Here is a 21,948-nt window from a genome sequence, read left to right as displayed (position 1 = left end):
CCAGCCGTAAGCTCCCTACCCTCACAAGGTGCTGGACGACGGCGCAAAATGTGTAGGGTAGCGGAACGCCTACCACGGGTGAACATGTTTGGAAGGGAAATGTACATGTGCGATCTCCAAGCACGCCCCCAAAACACCCCTCTCCCCTGAAGCAGCTCCGTTCCATGCAACCCAAAGTCCATACATCATGAAAGCCGACACATGTTTGGTTAAAGGTCCACTTACCCCGATCTTGTCGATTTAGCCCGCTTAATTCCGTTTTTACCCCCTGCAAATGGTGCCCAAGTCTGTGAACATTTACGCGGTTGTATTTCTGGATGATACCGTGACCAGGAGTGAGTTCTCCAGCATCAGATTAGGATAAAAGGCACTTTTAGTTTTTCTGGATCTGGGTTTTTGGTTGTTGTTTTTTTTTCTTGTTTCCAGTACAAGAGTCTGGTTAATTCTAACTATAGGTATTTTGGAGTTGCAATATGGAAATATAATTACAACTTGCTTGGCAGGATGTGTTTACTGTGGTTGGTTTGTGATGGAAGTTTTGGGCAGGGGGGGAAAAAAACTTTGGGGGGATGGATTTGAGCTCGAATCCTGTGAGGTTTGCCATTTCTGCTCATTTGGTTGTTACCCAAAGGACCGCTTGTTGAGACGCTGGTTGTCCCGGTGGACGTCCCAGACCACATTGTTTCAAATGAATGCTACAGAGAAGAAGGGGTGTGTGTGTGGGGGGGGGGAACCCCCTTATCCCTGAATCCAGATCCCTCACTGTGCATTTGAAAACCACTGCGTGGGGGCTTAGGATTTCTAAACGCTCATTAGAGGGAAAAAAGAGAGCCAGCTTCTTTCATTAGGGGACCTCACCTCCAAGTGACTTAAGTGACGGTCTGTACTTCTGCGCTCCAAATGCGGCTTTTTTTCTGTGCTAAGCCAAGGGAGGGACGTGATTGAAGGTGCCTGACAGGGACGCAGGGCTGAGCAAGAGTTTCCTAATGAAAATGCTTATTGCTTCAGAAGAGACGCTTGAGTGAGCGTGGAGCGCCTGACATCAGAAGAGAGGCAGCGAGCTGCTTCTTCGGCTATTTCACGACACACAGGGGTTGGTGTCAGCGGGCAGGGAGGGAAAGGCAAGCAGAATGGCTAGGCATGGGGAAAACGCAGTCACGCCACATAATGCCTAGGGAAACGCCACTCTGGACCTGTGAGCCGACGCTTTTCCATGCACCCAAACATGGTGTAGCATCTGCAAAAAAAAAAAAAGCACAGCCTGCTGGTGTCTGCCAGGCTCGTTATTCCTTTAGGAGAAAGAGAACTATTGCAATGTGACCTCAACAGCTCCTGGTACAACATGACCATTTGGATAATTCACAACCTACAAGGAATCTGTGTGATGTATTTTTCCAGGGCAGGCACCAGCAGTCTGTGGTCCCGGGGTGCCTTTTTAGAAGTGTAACCGATTCGCTTGCTCCAGGCACAAAGTTATGGCGCCTCAAAATAGAAAATCAGCCTTAAGCGAGTTATGCTGCTAAGTGTATACAATGTCCTTTCAGAGGGCAATAGGATGCTAGGAATGATACCAGGCAAAAATCATAATCGTTTTAATTCAATCATGTCACAAAGAGGTTTCTACCATGACACCTGGAATAATGATCAAGACTTCCCAGGCTGCCACCATGTGCGTGGTAGAAAGTCAATGTATCCCACTTTTTTTTTTCAAGATTGTACAGCATGTTAGGCATCAGTAGGAACCTCCAGTCGGTGGAGAGAGCCATTTTGTTTACTGAGAATGATGACATGCATCTTTGTGCCTCAAGTCAGCCTTTTACCACACTTCCTTCCAGTCTGCCCGGAAAGAAACAATGGGAAGTTGAGGAAAACACGAGAGACTGCCACACTCAACAAACTTGTGAGGCATGATGCAGTTCGCCGATGACATCACCGGGTGACAAAATGGCCGCCTCCATGCCAGTTGGCCTAGGTAACAACCTCTTGGTGGAAAATTTGAAGAAGACGGAATAATAGCGGAACTTGACTGCGCAGTTGCTTTGCCATTGCTTTAATGTGCAATGTACCCAAACAGGCCAAGAAGATGATTCCGTTCTACGAGAAAAACGTCAAAGTATGGTGGATCGTCGACATTTATTCAGGGACCAAGGATCATGAGACTTTAGAAACCGGGAAAAGCATTCTGGAGATATTTGTAAATGCCAAAAGAAGGATTGTTCAGCATCTGTATCTCATCTTTAGAAATCTGAAGGAGGACGCTGGGATTTTCTGAGGGCGAGGCCTGGGGGGGTGGTACAGAGAGAGAGGGTGAGATGGACATTTAGTTTAAATTGGAGTTAATGGATTCCTAGTGTAGCTCTTCCAGATAGAAGTCAGAGTGAGAGACCGTTTGGGTCTCTGCTGACCTGAGAGCTTTTTTCCCCTTCCTGTATTTAAGAGAGAAAATCAAACAGAATACTACTACTATTAATTATTTCTATAGCGTTCCCAGATGCACGCAGCGCTTGCGCAGAGTCACAAAGAAGAAGAAAACAGTCCCTGCTCCAAAGAGCTTACAATCTAAACAAACAGGATGTCATGGATACAGTTAAGGGGAACGGTTAATCTGGAGGGCAGAGGAGAGTACAGGACAATCAAGCCATTGTGACATCACTGACGAGGTTGGCTCTTATTGGTGGAATGAGGCGTTATGACATCACAATCTCAGCTCTGCTTCCCAAAGACCAAAACTCTTCACACTACTACTATGAATTATTTCTATAGTGCTGCCAGACACACGCAGCGCTGTACAGAGTCACAAAGAAGACAGTCCCTGCTCCAAAGAGCTTACAATCTAAACAAACAGGAATTCATGGATACAGTTAAGGGGAAGGGTTAATGAGCTTCCTGGGTTGGAGGGCAGAGGAGTAAGGTTAAGGATTGAAGGCTATAGCAATGCAGTTGCTTTTCTTATTGTTTTCCTCTTTTTCCAGATTATAGATATAGACAGTTACTTATAGACATAGGATGTAGAAGTTAAGTCAATTTTCATTTAAATGTTCCAATTATTCCTATACTCAGTGGCACCTCATGTAAACAGTAGCTATATTGCTGACAAAGACTGGTATTCAGTGGGAGAGGTCCCTGATGCAGTCTTCTACTTGTGATCTCCTGCCAATCAGCTGATCCCTAGATTTTCAGTGGTACGAAACCAGACGGTGGCCGCTGCATTATCCAGTTTATGTTGGTGTGCCCAAGGGTGGGGTCGCAGTGAAGCTCTCAATATTCTTCAGCGGCACCTGGACATCAATTCGATTAACGCAGAAGAGCAAAAAAAGGCGCCCTTGATTAAATGGATACCTGACCATGCGCCTCCCCATTGAATATGGAAAGTACCCAGGTAACGCCTGGCAGGCTGCTCATGGTGGAAGAGGAGATGGCATGGGATGCCCATGGGGCAATTTAGCCAGCAGCAGCTCGCATTTAAAAAACACACTGACTGCTGCTGTCTGAAAGTTACCCCCTTAGAAGAGCAGTTCTGTAACAGGGCCAGGGTTGGGGTGAGGGGGGCAGTCCATCTCAGGCGCCATGTAGGTGGGGACGCTGGAACCCCTCCTCCTCTTCCCTTTCCACGATTCAAGCTTCCGAGTTTATGAAAATTTTGATAAAACACCAATTATAATTTCTAAGCGTTTTACAAGCGATCGATCGAAAACAAGACAGGCTTGACGTACATAAAACAAGAGGAAAGTAGGGAGAAGTGGCCCCTCCTTCCCTTCCCCCATGCCTCTAGTTGAAGTTGTTCGTGGCGGTCATCAACATGCTTTTCGCGACCCCCCCCTTGGCTCTCCCGCTGATGCCACTTCTGCGTGCCGCGCGTAGGAAGTGACATCGGAGGGAGAGTCGACGGGTCGCGAGGAGCACATTGTTGACTGCCGTGAATGACAAGGGAAGGAAAGGGGGGGGCGCACGTCAGGTGGAATTAGGAAAGGAGCGGGGGGGGGGGGCAGGGGTGCCACCGTCCAAGGCGCCTGTCACCCTCACTACACCACTGTACAGGGCGTCTTCAGAGGGCATGTGGTAGGAGACACGCTATTAAGGAAAGTTGACGCCTACTTCTATTATACAAGACTAGCATGCGAAGGCACGTGAGGGCAACCACGTAGGGGCGAGCACTTGACCTGACGTAGTGCCGGTGTAAATGTGAGAACCTGAAGAACTTAGGGTGTTATGGAGGTTCCGCGCATACGTTTCAGTCCTGCCCAAGCTTCACCTGTGCGCACACCCCGTTCGCAAATACGTGCTACAAAATGAAAGCGTCTTGCAGAGCGCTGGCAGTTGCCCGTGCACGCGCATTAATGCTGTTACTCTAAACACTGAGACATTTAAGTTACTTAACAAGCGCCGTTTAAAATGGCAAAACACGGCACCGTTAAAGCGCCTACGAACGCCTAAATAATACATGCCAGAATCGGGCCCACATTGGCACTTTAGGTCACCAAACGCTACTAGGGGGCGTGGCTAGTGCCGGAAGTGGCGTTAGGCGGCCTAAAGCGTCTACATAGACGTGATTCGCGACAAAGACAGGCACCCGAAATTTAAGCCCGGAAAAACATGACCTACATTTCTGGTGCCTGTCTCTTTGCGGAGGCGCCATTCTCTATAGGGTGCCGTCACGTGATTGACACACAATCAGCGGTCACACCAATATCAATTCCCTACAGAGGATCCAGCCCATAATGCTTGCTGGGGTCACAGAACTGCTTCCTAAATTTATAAGCATATGTACAGTATGTGTACAATATTTGATGATCAGGGATTATATATGTGGTTTATTGAAAGCTTCTATACCGCTGCTAATGACTGGGGGAGTGAATTCATAATGGTTTATATGAGCTTTGTAATGGTGCTACAATACAGAGTTTGCGTTTCCTGGGATGATTTCAATACAGACATTATTAACCCATAATCAATCCTCTTTCTTATTTCCGCCTATAATATATAATCAATCTACCTGCTTGTACATACCTATATAAAATGTCATATATTTATTCGTATTATACTTTCTTATACCTATAAGCTTCTGGATATTGGTGCTATATAGATAAGTTATATGTTTGACTTGGGTGGCGGATGATTGACAATTGCGCTGTTTATAGACTCAAGGCCTAAGTCCGAGTCCCGTTGATAAGTTTATATGGCGGAAAGCTAAGTTTACGCCTGCAGAAAGAACCGAAGATTGCAAATAATTCAAAACACGACAATAAAAATGATTACAAATTCAAAAAAGTTCGACCGTGTGACACTCCTTTTAAAAAATGCACCATGGCTTCCAATTTCTTATAGAATCATCTATAAAATGGTACCGTAAATATTGAGCGCAGGACAAAAGCGCTCCGACAAAGGCGCGCCGACAATTGCGCGCAAGACGTATGCACGCTGCTTTAATGTCTGTGATGGGGGTATGGGGGGAACCTCCCCCCCCCAGTACATGTACAAGTCCTCGCGCTCCCGTTGAGGGGTGGTTAGGGGGAGGAACCCGAAGCACACTGAAAACTTCCGTTTTCCTTTCAGTTTTCGGTGGTCGGCAGTTTTTCAGTGTAGTGGGGGTTTCCCCCCCACATCGGGAGTGCGAGGGCTTGTACATGTAGTTGGGGGGGATTTCCCTCCACACCCCCCCTCACAGCACTAACGGTAAGGCTTTAAAGCAGCAGGACCGGCGGCGTACAAACGTCTTGCGCGCAAATTTTGACGCGCCTTTGTCGGCGCACCAAAGTCTGGCGCGCTTTTGACGGGTCACCTATGAAACAGCCCTAATAATTTTCAAAATCCGGTTATCAAATTCTCGATCGTCTCCTTATACCAGGACATTGAGATCAACAGAGCACCATCGTCTTACCGTTCCTTCCTTAAAGATGATTTGTACAAGGCGATCTGCCGGGGTTTTTTTTTTTCAGTGACAGCCCCACGGCTTTGGAACGCTTTACCATTTTACTTGCGTAATGAAACGTCATTGGACAGATTGAAAGGCTCCCTAAAAAGGATGCCTTTGAAACGCAGGGCTCCTTTTACTAAGCTGCGATAGGGTTTTTAGCGCGTGCTAAACCCGTGCTACGTGGCTAGAGCTAATGCCAGCTCAATGCTGGCGTTAGCGTCTAATGACGGAAAGACCAAGACTCTCCTAGAGTCTTCACTTCTTCTTAGTATATATTCTTCCACATGTTTCTATTTTTACCTCTTTCCTCTCCTGGCTGTGTTATCCCTATTGGTCCTTTCTACGCTATAATTATCGTAGCTCATCCTGTCTTCCAATTTGACTGTCCGTCTGAAATTTTGTCTATGTATTGTACTGTTTCCCCCATTTTAGAATTATAATACGCTTTGAAATATTTGACAATGCGTGTACATCAAATTTTAAATAGAAACTTGGATTATGCCTGGCAGTGCTTTATCTTTATTTAAGTATTTGTTTAAACGCTTATCCAAGAGTACAAAGCGTTGTACAAAATATTGAAAAATAGCTGGAAGATAAACATTTCAACTTATTAGATATACATAAACTAATTACTGGACATACGTGATCAATGGGAAAAGGGGGGGAGAACCACAATTTTTCTAGAAAGAATACATAGAAGGAAAAGCAGTATTCAGGAACTATGCGTGCGACTTTACGGAACACCCTCTGGCCACGCCCATAGCCACGCCTCCTTTGAGTTACACACTAGTAGAGTTAGATGTCAAGTCTTATAGTGTAGACTTGTGCACAGTCAGATGCACCCGGAAATTTGAATGGGTACCAATTGACATCGATAGTTGGTTCTTACACTAGAGAGTTGCGCGGGGACAGAAATCCCACCCATCCCCGCCCGTCCCCGCAAGGATCCTCTCCGTCCCCACCTATCCACGCCAGGATCCTCTCCGTCCCCACCCATCCCCACAAGGAATTACCTCCATCCCCGCCCATCCCCATAAAAAGCAACAATTACTTCTGACAGGATCATCAATTCCACAGTTTCTTTTGCTGTTTTCCTTGTGGAATCTCTTTGGTGGAACCCTTTTTTGTTCAGGTAATTAACTTATAAACCCCCTCTTTTACTAAGGCTGACGTGTCCATTATATTATATGGATGAACCCTGCTTCCAAAGCCTTCCATCCCCATGGGGGTCCTGTTGGCTAGAGGGGGGTCCCCGTGGGAGTCCCGTGGGCCAGAGGGGGGTCCCTGTGGGAGTTCCGTGGGTTACGGGGGGGATTCCCGCGGGACCTGCGGAATTCCCGTGATCCCCGTTCCCGTGCAGACCTCTATCTTACACCCAATTATTGTTGTTAATTACCTCATTAGCCAATTAATTTGGGGCGCACATCTCGGAAACGTGCCCAAATCCACGTTTGGTGATCTGTACATACTTGTGGCCAGTGGCGCGGTGAGGGCAGCAGGTGTCTGGAGCGGTGGCGGCCCCCCTCCCCCGCCACACATTTGCCTTCCCTTCACCCTGTACTTAAGTTAGTTCTAGAAGCGTAGCGCGCGGTAATTTCCTGCGTGTTCTAAAAACGCTAGCGCACTTTGGTAAAAGGAGCCCTAGATCGCCTTGTCTATTTTTTTTATTGTTTCTCAAATTACTATTGAGGTCTAATTAAGTTAAAAGAGTATGTTTAATCTTTATTTCTAACTCAAAAATTTATATTTTATTCATATTTGGTTTTTTTGAAATTCTTTATTACTTTGAGTTGGAAATCTCCTTTTTTCTTTTTTATTGTATATTCTGATTTTCTGTAACAAGAAGATTCTTGTGACTTTGTTGAAAAAAAAACGCCTAAATAAATAATTTTTTTAAAAAAAAATCTGCTTACGCTAACTGTAAACCGCATAGAACTTCATGGTATTGCGGTATATAAGCTGTTATTATTATTATTATTACTATGCCATATCATAAGCTGTTCCAGACAAACTACCAGACATGTGAAAGGCAAAGAGTGGGCAAACTCAGGCGTGGCGTGCCAAGGTTACACTTAGGGCTCCTTTTACTAAGCTGCGTTAGGGCATTAACACGCGGAATAGTGCACGCTACAATGCCCCCACCGCGCTAGACGCTAACGCCAGCATTGAGCTGGCGTTAGTTCTAGCCGTGGAGCGCGGGCTTAGCGCACGCTAATCTGCTGCCTGCCTTAAAAACGCTAGCGCACCTTAGTAAAAGAAGCCGTTAAACTTCCGCCAGAAATCGATTTTATTTTCATTCTTATTTCAGGTATTACAGTATTTCCTTATTTTATGTTTGCTGGTTGCTTGAGAGTTCTGGTTGCTTGAGTTCCAGTTAACAGAGAGTCTGCTGTATTTTGTACCCTCAAAGAACCCGTCGCAGACTGGAAAATAAACGGCGGACCTCGCACTTTCTAAATGATAATTTATAGAAGCCCTATGGGGGACAGCTGTTGAGGCTTATAGTGGTCAAATATTTCCCTCTCCCCAGGGGAGGTAATAGGGAATGAGGAGGTTACACTGCCCAGAGCTGATCACAGTTCCCTCCCCGCAGGGTCCCCTCTTTTCCTGCCGTAGAACCCAAGTTGATGGTCTTCATGGATTCCAGCGGATAGTTCTGGACAAATGCATGACACGGGACTTAATGATGTCCACTCTGTTGAACCTTTAGCAAATAGTCAAGAAATAATATGGTTCTTGTAGTGTGACAGCCCATGAAGCAGCAGGTAGAACCTAAAAAAAAAAAAAAAAAAAAGGCACAGAGAGGGTTAACTCACACAGAACAGCACGTACAGCCCTAAACGAAGGCACAGAGGTGGGGTAACCTGCATGGAGTGGCCATTACAGCTCTAGCTACCTTTTTAAGCAAACTAGATTGACCTCTGGTCTTTGTCCGCTATCATGAATTATGTGTCTGTGTTCCTATAAAAACATATAAAGATCACAAGAGTGTGTGTGCAAGTCGTAGGTACACAGTGCGCCAGCTGTATCGGGGGGAGGACTTGGTTTGACCTTAAGATGTCTGTGAGGACATGGAGCCGCTCACCATTTTGATGCATCACACATGGCAGATCATTTTCTTTGATAAGAATCTTATTTTAACTATTATGAATCATTTCAAGTCACTTAACCAGTTGAAAGCTGTCCGTCCCATATGTGTGCGAGAGAATCTCTTTCTGGCGAGGGAAAAAAAAAATAGTCAAAACTCTGTGAAAAAGCAAATTAATTGGGAAACAACAAAATCTGGTCAATGTTGTTACTCTTTGATTAGCTAATGTCTGACTGATAGGCAGCCGTTTGATATTCACGAGGCATCTGGTTCATCTTTCACGGCTAGATACAAATTCTGTTGAAAAACGTCGAGAAATGCCGGTGGTGGCATCTTTCCGTTGTTCTGCTTGGAGCAGGGATGAGTAGCCTCTGTCCTCTAGGGCTGCAACTCAATCGGGGCGGGGGGGTGTGGGGGGGGGGGGGTCAGGATTTCAACTGGTTTAACCAAAAGATGGTCTACTCTATGGGATCAAAAGGAAACAATCCAGTGGTGTGTGAAATCCCACAATATATACAGCATAGAATGTGAGTAAAAGGTGGTTGAGGATCTCAGACACCGGCTTGGAAGTCGGTAAATATAACCTTTAACCAAGACTTACAGGTTCCATATTATAACACTGTGCAACAGAGGTTTTGGGACATGAATTGTAGAGGGTGTTTTATAGTGATTTGAGGGTCGCTAAATTCAAAACTTGACCGTAATTTTTCAGTATAACCTTCAGATTTTTGGCAAAAGAGCATTATAATGCAAAAATTAACATTTTTGCTATATTTTCTAATGCTTGGAGTAAATGTTATAACAGTCTGTGAAATATTAAACAGTTTGCCTCAAATTAGATTTTTAAGCCAAAGTGAGAAAAGTGTATGGATAGCATTGAAGAATGCAGTCGAGAATGTTCTGGCAAATACGATGTCCAAATGGTGGAGACGATGCTTAAAAGCATTCTGTGATCTCAAATGCAACATGTCACAAAAATTCATTTTCTCCACTCGCGTCTGGATTCCCCCCCCCCCAATAATCTTGGTAGTGTCAGTGATGAGCACGGGGAAAGGTTTCACCAGGACATTGCTCCAACGGAGAAACGATATCGGGGCAGAGGGAATTCATCAATGCTGGCCGACTATTGTTGGACATTAATTAGAGACGCTCCTAATCTCGTTTATAAACGCACTTCAACAGCAAAACGATTCTAGAAAGTAATATTTATAGGAACTCTTAAATCGGCGCAATGCGTTACATTATGACTTCTCACGCTATAAATATTTGCGATTTGCTCAAAAACGATACGTGATAGAAGAAAACTGCGGCTATTATCATACACAGGAGGTCAAATTGTATAAAGTAAACCTGATTTTCTTCTTGCCCCAGAAAAAAAAGTTAAAATTTGTTGCACAGATCCTCTAAACCTTCCCTCCTTATTCTAAAACTCCCTTACTGTGTTAAAATTTCTTTATTGTTTAAAATTCTTCCAACATAAATATTTCATATCTGACTTTCCATATCTATATATCTTAAACCCAGCGAAGGAACTAAATGACTTATCTTAAACAGATGCACCCAGCCTGAACCGGGAGTGACAGCTAAAAATAGATGCAGTGCCACTATTGAACCCTTGAAAAAAAAAAAAAAAAGGGGTAGGGGGCGAAATGGATCCCGTCGGACTATGGATCTCTGCATCTGTTTAAGATAAATCATTTAGTTCCCTTGCTGGGTTTAACATATATAGATATGGAAAGTCAGATATGAAATATTTATGGTTGGAAGAATTTTAAAGCACAATAAAGAGTTTTTAACACAGCAAGGGAGTTTTAGAATAAGGAAGGGGAGGTTTAGAGCAGTGGTTCCCAAACCTGTCCTGGGGGACCCCCAGCCAGTCAGGTTTTCCAGATATCCCTAATGAATATGCATGAGAGAGATTTGCATACCTGTCACTTCCATTATATGCAAATCTCTCTCATGCATATTCATTAGGGATATCTGGAAAACCTGACTGGCTGGGGGTCCCCCAGGACAGGTTTGGGAACCACTGGTTTAGAGGATCAATGATTATAATATGGAACCTGTAAGTCTTGGTTAAAGGTTATATTTACCGACTTCCAAGCCGGTGTCTGAGATCCTCAACCACTTTATACTCACATTGTACGCCAGGGGTAGGGAACTCCGGTCCTCGAGAGCCGTATTCCAGTCGGGTTTTCAGGATTTCCCCAATGAATATGCATTGAAAGCAGTGCATGCAAATAGATCTCATACATATTCACCGAAAGAGTGGTGGATCATTGGAACAGACTCCCACTCCAGGTGATAGAGGCCAGCAGCGTGACGGATTTTAAGAGAAAATGGGATACTCATGTGGGATCATTAAGGGAGTAAACTCAGGGGGGAGGGATATTTGGAATGGGCAGACTTGGTGGGCTATAGCCCTTTTCTGCCGCTTTTTTCTATGTTTCTATGTTTCTATATTCATTGAGGAAATCCTGAAAACCCGACTGGAATACGGCTCTCGAGGACCGGAGTTCCCTACCCCTGTTGTACGCTGTATATTGTGGGATTTCACACACTACTGGCTTCAGGATTTCCCCCAATGAATATGCATGAGATCTATTTGCATACATTGCCTCCATTACGGTATTTGCAAAAATAGATCTCATGCATATTCATGGGGGAAATCTTGAAAACCAGAGTGGGCTGTGGCCTTCAAGGACCGAGGTTGCACACTCCTGGCCTAAGAAACAGAGTAACATAACGGCAGAGAAAGGCCAAATGGCCCATCTAGTCTGCCCATGCACAGTAACCATTATCTCTTTCTCTCTCTGAGAGATCCCACGTTTTGGATTCATCCTCTAGGGCAGGGGTAGGCAATGCCGGTCCTCGAGAGCCACAGGCAGACCAGGTTTTCAGGATATCCATAATAAATATGCATGAGCTAGATTTGCATCTCAAGGAGGCAGTGCCTGTGGCTACCCCTGCTCTAGGGTATTTCCAGTCTACTCAGGCGTGCTGAGCTTCAGATCTTCATGGGGGAGAGCCGAATATACTACAGGTCAGCTGAAGAAAAGGTGCTGATCCAAATATATCCAGATATCTGTTCGTTTGTGTGGCTTTCGATTTTTTGCAGGGTAGGAACTGAACTGAAGCCGTTGCCTTCTCCATAACAAAGGCTTTCCGTGTGCTCAGAGGCAGGATTCAGAATTTGTGGCCTCTTTAAATTTTAACAAGGCATTAAATCAAGACGCACGTTTGCCTAACGTCATGGGCTGATCTGCTCATGCACATTCGGATGACTCTGCTTGCATGCTTAGAACCACGTGCCAGTCATGGTACCTGACCTGGAAGAGAGAGTTTCTCCGTTTTTTATGGCGAAGGAGGATACCCAGAGCTGATTATTCTGCATCGAAAGGGAACATGTGCAAAAAGGAAAGATCACAGCTGCCAAACTCCAAGAGGTATTCTGTGCCCGCGCATTTCTAATGCCTTGGAAATGCTTTATAGAACTGAAAGGCTCTAGATTCCCCTTGGCCGTGACGGGCTGCACAGTGAACCAAATGGTCAGTTCCTCAAATCAGACCATGCTTGCAAAAATTCCCAAAGGCCACCTAAAGCGCAGCGGGAATTGTTTGGTGGTGTTTTGGTTTGTTTGGTTTTTTTTTGCATAAAAGATTTCTTCCAGAAGGAGACGTTAAAATCCTGTTAATAGATTCTTGACCAGTTATCTGGAAGTGGACTACACTCCAGCTACACCACAGAATGCTTTCAGATTTCCAGGTCAAAAATACTGATAGCAGATTGTAGAGAAAGGAGCCACACAGCAACGAGATTTAGGAGTAATCATCAGTGCAGACATGAAAACTGCCAATCAAGTGGAGAAGGCTTCATCTAAGGCAAGGCAGATATTGGGTTGTATCAATAGAAGTTTCGTCAGCCGAAAGCCTGAAGTCATAATGCCGTTGTACAGGGCCATGGTGAGACCTCATCTGGAGTACTGTGTGCAATTCTGGAGGCCACATTACAGTAAAGATGTGCGCAGAATTGAATCGGTTCAGCGGACGGCCACCAGGATGATCTCTGGGCTCAAGGGTCTCTCGTACGAAGAGAGACTTAACAAATTGCAGCTCTACACTCTCAAGGAACGTAGGGAGAGGGGAGACATGATCGAAACATTTAAGTACCTCACGGGACGTGTCGAAGTGGAAGATGATATTTTCTTTCTCAAGGGACCCTCGGCCACAAGAGGGCACCCGCTCAAACTCAGGGGCAGAAAATTTCATGGCGACACCAGAAAGTATTTCTTCACAGAGAGAGTGGTTGATCATTGGAAGAAGCTTCCAGTGCAGGTGATCGAGGCAGACAGCGTGCCAGACTTTAAGAATAAATGGGATACCCATGTGGGATCCCTACGAGGGTCAAGATAAGGAAATTGGGTCATTAGGGCATAGACAGGGGGTGGGTAAGCAGAGTGGGCAGACTTGATGGGCTGTAGCCCTTTTCTGCCGTCATCTTCTATGTTATGTTTCTATGTTTCATTATGCAAAAGGGAGCAGTGAGTGAGGTGGTCAGATTTGCAAATGGCATGCAACTGTTTGACGTCATTAAATCACACTCAGATTGTGGAGAGTTGCAACCAGCAAAAATAAAAATTCAAACTGCCTACCAGCGCCTAAACAAACCGTGCCGAAATCGCGCCTCCGGAAGCACCTCCTGGCACTTACCGCCTTTATTTGCGTGGCTAATGCTGGAAGTGGTGTTAGGCGTGATTCATGTCAAAGGTAGGCCTTGGATATTATGTAGGCCTTGAAAACCCTGGCCGACATTTCCAGTGCGTACCGTTGCCAGAGGCGCGATTCTCTAAACGGCGCCATTGCGTGATTGGCAAGCGAGCGCCAGCTGCCGACAATGGCGCCGTCTAGAGAATCCGGGAGTTAGTGTGCAAACGGTGGTTACATTTACGTGCTGTAGACTGAGGGGAGAAGAGGACAATTTTATAAATCTGGGCGTGCAAAATGCTGATTTATGCGGGGAAACGGGTTCCTATAATACGAGGTCATGCCTAGAAGTACAGACTGCGCAAGCAGGGGGCAGAGTTTGGGCAGAGCGTGGCTAGCGTTACGACTTCTGTACATGCCTCAATGTTCTATTTAGGCCGCCCAAATTTGAGCCCAGACCCCAGATGCGTGCGTAAACTCATTTGTGAATTGAGGGTCAGCAACCAGTTACTGAGGTTAATTAAGAGTTAATTGGCACATCATTGGATCTACGCTCACATTTGCCTATGCGATATTCTATAATGCTGGGTGGCCAAAGTGTCTTACGCACAACCCAAAAGGGGACGAAGCCGTGTGAGGGGCTTAGGCAGGTCAGGGATGTATCAAGTATTTAGATGCGGTGTTATAGAATATTGGGGTCATATGGCCAATTTGTGCATCAGGAGTTACCCCAGGATTCAGCTGGCATAAACCCTCGTGCCCAAAGTTAGATGCCAGGATTCAGCTATCATAAGCCCTCGTGCCCAAAGTTAGGTGCGATGGGGAAGCATGGAGTGTTGCTACTCTTTGGGGGTCTGAAATGTTGCTACTATTTGGGATTCTGGAATCTTGCTATTGTTTGGGATTCTACATGAAATATTGCTACTGTTTGGGTTCCTGCCAGGTTCTTATGACCTGGATCGACCTGTTACAGAATCATAAGAACATAAGCAGTGCCTCTACTGGGTCAGACCTGAGGTCCATCGTGCCCAGCAGACCGCTCACGCGGTGGCCCAACAGGTCCAGGACCTGTGCAGTAATCCTCTATCTATACCCCTCTATCCCTTTTTCCAGCAGGAAATTGTCCAATCCTTTCTTGAACCCCAGTACCGTACTCTGCCCTATTACGCCCTCTGGAAGCGCATTCCAGGTGTCCAACACACGTTGGGTAAAGAAGAACTTCCTAGCATTCATTTTGAATCTGTCTCCTTCCAACTTTTCCGAATGCCCTCTTGTTCTTCTATGTTTTGAAAGTTTGAAGAATCTATCCCTCTCTACTCTCTCTATGCCCTTCATGATCTTGTAGGTCTCTATCATGTCTCCTCTGAGTCTCCGCTTTTCCAGGGAGAAGAGCTCCAGCCTCTCCAATCTTTCAGTGTATGAAAGGTTTTCCATGCCTTTAATCATTCGTGTCGCTCTCTTCTGGACCCTCTCAAGTATTGCCATATCCTTCTTAAGGTAGGTGACCAATACTGAACACAGTACTCCAGATGTGGGCGCACCATTGCCCGATACAATGGCAATGGTGCGCTCGCATCTGGAGTACTGTGTTCAGTATTGGTCAAGCCCAGGAGGCAGACTTTCCAACAGAAACACGGCCGTTGGCGAGTCATGTGAATGTTTTAGCTTGTATGATTGCTATTAAAGCAGGGGTGTCCAACCTGCGGCCCCGCTAAGTATTTTGTGCGGCCCCGGTCGAGGGCGATGCAGTGTTTTCCTCTGCTGCCCCCGGGTGTTTACCGTCTTGCCGGCTCCCTCCTCTGTCTCGCTGCAGCGTTTGCGCGGTCCCAGAAACATTTTTTTTTGGCCAATGCGGCCCAGGGAAGCCAAAAGGTTGGACACCCCTGTATTAAAGTTTCCTTGGCGTGAAGACCTGGACTTCTCTGCTTTTTCATTTGGACTCTTTTGGGTAATTTTGAGAAACATTTCTGTAGCTAAAAGAGTATTTTACCCACAGAAATAAGTTTTAAAAAAAACCGCATTAGGGGCCAGATATTCAGCCTGTGGCATTCAGTGTTTTGCTGACCGCCATCAGCATTAGCCCTGAAAATTCATTACTTGGCTTTGTCCAGGCTCTGGCGTTGAATTACTAGGTATATGAAGCTGGGGAAAACATAAGAATATAAGACTAGCCATCCTGGGTCAGTATCCTGTTTCAACAGTGACCAGTCCAAGTGACAAGTACCTGGCAGAAAACCAGATAGTAGCAACATTCCAGAATCCCTGAGTAACAAGATTCCTGGACCCCCCAACGAGTAGTAACATTCCGTGTGGAATCCTCAAAGAGTATCAACATTCCATGCTACCGATCCCAGGGCAAACAGAGACTTCCCCTATGTCTTTCTCAATAGCAAGACTATGGACTTTTCCTCCTGGAATTTGTCCAAAGCTTTTTTTAAAAACAATTACGTTAACTGCTGTTACCACATCCTTTGAATATCTGTGTGTGTAAACTTGGTCATTTCGGGGGGCAGGATAAGGAAGCAGTACAAAACTATTCAAGTGTATATGCACAAGATAATGCTGAAAATAGGTATTTGCTCAAGCGCAGATGAAAATGTAAGTGCATGGTTTCTGTTTTATCCAACGTGAAAGCACACAATTAATTTCCATGAAAATCTGGCCACGTTTGCACAGAGAAAACTGTGTGTGCTTTTTATGCATGTAAGCAGTTATCAAATTTACCCCCCCCCCCCCAAAAAAAAAAAAAAAAAAATTATTTATATAGAATCTATTATACACTGGAGCATCTCCACAGAGCAGGTCAGAAGAATAACAATTTATGGAATCACTGGAAAATAGATACAAGTGTTCACACAGATGATTAGAAGGTGTCTGAGAATGTTTGCTCATTGTTTTACTAAAGGCCCATCCATAGCATCCACTATTGGCTAAGGCTCTTAAATATTTGCATCTGCTCTTCCTATAGGCTAAGGCTCTTTACACCTGCATTGTGAGGTCATAGAGCTTTATGGTTATAGAAATATGATGGCAGATAAAGGCCAAATGGCCCATCTGCATCATCCACTATCTCCTCCTCTCCCTATTGGCTAAGGCTCTTAACATTTGCATCTCCTCTCCCTATAAGCTAAGACTCTTTACACCTGCATTGTGATGTCATAGAACTTTATGGTTATAAAACATAGAAACATGATGGCAGATAAAGGCCAAATGGTCCATCCACTGCATCCACCATCTCCTCTTCTCCCTATTGGCTAAGGCTCTTAACATTTGCATCTCCTCTTCCTATTGGCTAAGGCTCTTAACACCTGCATTGTGAGGTCATAGAGCTTTATGGTTATAAAACATAGAAACATGATGGCAGATAAAGGCCAAATGGCCCATCCGCAGCATCCACTGTCTCCTCCTCTCCCTATTGGCTAAGGCTCTTAACATTTGCATCTCCTCTTCCTATAGGCTAAGGCTCTTGCATTGTGAGGTCAGAGAGCTTTAGGGTTATAGAAACATGATGGCAGATAAAGGCCAAATGGTCCATCCGCAATATCCACTATGTCCTCCTCTTCCTAAGAGATCACACATGCTTGTCCCATGCTTTATTTAGTCCATCTTCTATTCTGTTCTCCCAGGGGAGCTCAGAATGGTTTATATGAATTTATTCAGGTACTCCAGCATTTTTCCTTGTCTGTCCTGTTGGGCTCACACTCTAATGTCCCTGGGGCAATGGGAGACTTGCCTAGGATCACAAGGAGCAGCGTGGGCTTGAACCCACAATCTCAGGGTGCTGAGGCTTTAACCACAGCACCACACTCTCCCCTTTTGTTTTCTTTTTTTTCTTAGACAGTGTGAAGGTCATTTGTCTCCACCACCTCTACCAGGAGACTTTTCCCACACATCTACCACCCTTTCTGTAAAAAAAGTATTTCCTTAGATTACTCCTGAGCCTATCACCGCTTAACCTCATTCTATGCCCTCTCACTCTGGAGTTTCCTTTCAGATGAAAGAGACTTACCTAATGCATATTTATGCCACGTAGGTATTTAAATGTCTGTATCGTATCTCCTCTTGCCCTCCAAAGTAGACATATTGAGATCTTTGACCTGTATGCCTTATGATGTAGACCACCAACAATTTTAGTTGCCTTCTTCTGGACTGTCTCCAGTCTGTTTATATCTTTTTGAAGGTGGGGGTCTCCAGAATTGCACACAATATTCTAAATAAGGTCCCACCAGAGTCTCCCCAGGGGGCATCAATATCTCTTTTTTCCTACTGGCCATACCTCTCCCTATGCAACCAACATCCTTCTAGCTTTTGCCGTCACCTTTTCAAGCTGTTTTGCCACCTTTAGATCATCACATATTATCATACCCAAGTCCCATTCCTCTTTCGAGCACAAAAATGTCTTCATCCCCTAAACTACCATTTCCAAATGTATGATCTTGCATTTCTTAGTATTAAACCTTAGGTGCCAAATTTCAGACCATTCCTCAGGCTTTTTACTAGGTCGTTTCTCATGTTTTTCATACCATCAGGGGTGTCTATTGTAGATTTTGGTCTCATCTGCAAAGAGGCAAATCTTACTAGTCAGCCTGTTAGCAATATCGCTTACAAAAATGTTAATAAGAATAGGCCCAAGAGCCGAAACTTGTAACATCCCTTTCCTCAAAGTGATCTCCATTGACCACTACCTTCTGTTGCCTTTCACTCAACCAATTCCTGACCCAGTTTGGTACTTTGGGGCCCATCCCAAGGGCATTCACTTTATTTGACGCCTGTGTGGAACACTGTCGAAGAGAATTGGTGTATTTAGATTTGCTACTTCTAGGAGATCCAGCAATAGAGATACCCCAATCAACAAGAAACTGGGAAGAGAATCGGTTGGGCCGCTAGTTGACCAAGGGATAAAAAGGGCTCTCAGGGAAGACAAGGCCACAGCGAAGACAGTAAATTAATTCTTTCCTTCAGTCTTCATCAAGGAAGAGGTGGGTGAGTTACTGGTGCTAGAAATGGTATTCAATTCTGATGAATCAGAGAAACTCAAATAAATCTCTGTAACACTGGAAGATGTAATGGGGTCATTTTGACAAATTGAACAGTAGCAAATCACCTGGACCAGATGGTATACATCCCAGAGTGCTGAGAGAATTGAAAAATGAACTTGCAAAGCTACTGTTAGTAATTTGTAATTTTTCTTTAAAATCTAGCATAGTACCAGAAGACTGGAGGGTGACCAACGTGATGCCGATTTTTAAAGAATTCCAGAGGTGATCCGGGAAATTATAGACTGGTGAGTCTGACATCGGTGCCAGGCAAAATGGTTTAGACTATTATAAAGAACACAGAACATATACATAAGCATAGATTAACGAGAGAAAGCCAACATGGATTTTAGTCAAGGGAAATCTTACCTCACCAATCTACTGCATTTCTTTGAAGGGGTGAATGAACATGTGGATAAAGGTGAATCGGTTGATATTGTGTATTTGGATTTTCAAAAGGCATTCCGAGGAAATTAGAAAGTCATGGGATAGGAGGCAATGTCCTATTATGGATTAAGAACTGGTTGAAAGACAGAAAACAAAGAGTGGGTTTAAATGGTCAGTATTCTCAATGGAGAAGGGTAAATAGTGGAGTTCCTCAGGGGTCTGTGCAGGGACCACTGTTTTTTAAACATATTTATCAATGATCTAGAGATGGGAATAACTAGTAAGATGACATCACCTTAATCTTTCCCCTAACCAACATAATCCCTGAGATAAACAATCTCCTACCAACAATCCTAATGCAAATCGAACTATGGATGAAACTGAAACTCAACTCAGATAAAAACAAATTCTTCCTGGCGAGTCCAAATGACAAAATCAAAGACCCTTCAATCTCCCTGAATGGCCAAGTCTTTCCCATAACAAACTCCTTAAAAATACTAGGAGTGACTCTCAACCGCAAACCTTACCTTCGAAACCCACACCAACCTTCTGGTCAGAAAAGGCTTCTCCACCCTATGGAAGCTAAGATCCATCAGAAAGTACTTCGACGCCCCCCTCATTCAACTTACTTGTGCAATCCTCCATCTTAAGTCTACTCGACTACTGCAACATCATCTACCTGGGGTCTTTAAAAAAAACACTCAAAGATTGTGAATCATCCAAAACACGGCAATCTGACTGATCTTCGGCCTAAAAAAATGGGAACACCTAACTCCCTACTACTAAAAACTTCACTGGCTACCCTTGGAAGCAAGAGTTCGCCTGTCTCTGTTTCAAATCCATCCTTGGCTTGGCCCCCCCTTTACTTGGTACCCCATTTTATCCTAGACCGCCCATCCAAACTCACGTGCAGAACCCACCTGTTCAGCTATCCTACCCTAAAGGCTTGCCATTACAAAAGTTATCTAAACAGAACTCTTGCCTTCCAAGCAGGTCAGCTCAACAACTGGCTGGCCCACATCATCTCTCGCACTTCATCAGACTTCAGGAAACTACTAAAAACTAATCTATTCACCCGATTCACACCCTAATACCCCTATACGCAGATTGTCTTGACCTTCTTCCCTGTACCATTTTGCCCTAATTGCACCTTTTGTAGCTGACTGTACCATTTTTTTTCGCCGATTGTACCACTGTTCGCTGATTGTTCCTATTTTCTCTGTTTGTACCATTTTCTTCCCTGGTACACATTTTCTCTGATTGTACCTTTGTACCATTTTCACTGATTGTCCAGCCCTTCTTCGTTGTAAACCGCCTCGAACTACTATGGCTTTGGCGGTATATAAAAAATAAAATTATTATTATTATTACAAAAAAACTCAAAATTACATTAGCATATTCATCACCAGTATCCAAATAGTTGCTGGCATCAAATATCTGGATTCAGCATTGACTACTGGCCAAGGGATTCACCCCACCCCCTAAAGGCCCTGAGGGCACTGCTCTGAATTTGATTGGTCGAGCAGGCAACAGGCAGATGCCGCTCAGCCAATCAAATTCAGATCAGTATTGTCAGGGCCTTCATGGGGTTCGGAGAATCCCAAGAGCTCTGCTTTTTTTGTTTGTTTGTTTCTTTACTTTTTGTATAATGTAGTTCGACTGGTTGATCAGGCTGCCTACTCAAGCAGGGCAGTAGAGCTGGGGATTCACTGAATTCCCTGGAAGCCCTCACTGCACGCCACTGCCGTTGGCATTATTGCATCTCAGTGGTCTTTAGCCTGATGTATGGACATCTAATCGGAGAAAATTGGTGCGGCATTCTTGCGTTTTCTGATTTGCGAACTGAATATTGCCACTAGCCAGATAACTGAGAGAACCACCCTCGTTCCACTGACAGACTATCCCAGTGCCATTCTGATAATGCTGGGAAAGTCTCCGAGATTTACCTTAAAAGCCCACTTTTTCAAAGCTTAACTTTTTCAACTCTTAACTCTCACTCACTGTCGGATACTTTTACCCATTGTATCATTCCTTCTACCAGAAACTCCCCAACCCTAAGATTCCCTGTGTCTGTCTGTCCAAATTAGATTGTAAGCTCTTCTGTGCAGGGACCATCTGTTGAATGTTAAATGTGCAGCACTGAGTACTGGCCTTTCAGCACTATAGAAATGATAAATAGTGGTAGTAGTTCTGCACCATCACCTAGACCAGGGATAGGCAATTCCAGTCTTCTAGAGCTGGAGCCAGGTCAGGTTTTCAGGATATCTACAATAGATATGCATGAGATAGATTTGCATCTCAAGGAGGCAGTGCATGCAGATACATTCATTATGGATATCCTGAAAACCTGACCTGCCTGTGGCTCTCGAGGACCGGAATTGCCAATGCCGACCCCTGTTCTAGACCAGGGGTTTCCAAACCTGTTCTGGGGAACTCCAACCAGTCAGGTTTTCAGGATATCCACAATGAATATGCACGAGATAGATTTGCATACCAAGCCGCGGGATCTTAATATCCCCGCCCTATCCCATTCCTGCAAGCTCTGCTTTAACCGCACAAGCTTTGAACGCTTATGATTTTAAAGTGTTCATTTTGTATATGCAAACTGGGTGTCAGGTCAAAAGCGCGCTGGGACAAAGGCGCGCCCAGACAATTGAGCGCAGCGCGGAGGTGCGCGCCGCTCAAAATTACTGTTTTTAGGGCTCCGACGGGGGGGCGTGGGGGGAATCCCCCCACTTTACTTAATAGACATCGCGCCGCGTTGTGGGGGCGTTGTGGGGGCATTGTGGGGGGTGGGGGGGTTGTAACCCCCCACATTTT

General features: G+C 44.8%; 1 protein-coding gene across 3 annotated transcripts in view; it reads left to right on the top strand.

Annotated features, from left to right (window-relative positions):
* Nucleotides 1–21,948, top strand: part of RAI1 (retinoic acid induced 1) — a 305,607-nt gene that overhangs the window by 58,928 nt on the left and 224,731 nt on the right. The window lies entirely within an intron of this gene.

This window comes from Geotrypetes seraphini, chromosome 11, assembly GCF_902459505.1.
Source record: "Geotrypetes seraphini chromosome 11, aGeoSer1.1, whole genome shotgun sequence".
NCBI lineage: Eukaryota > Metazoa > Chordata > Amphibia > Gymnophiona > Dermophiidae > Geotrypetes > Geotrypetes seraphini.
The sequence above is the reverse complement of the archived record's forward strand: the minus strand, read 5'-3'. Positions and strand labels throughout refer to the sequence as shown.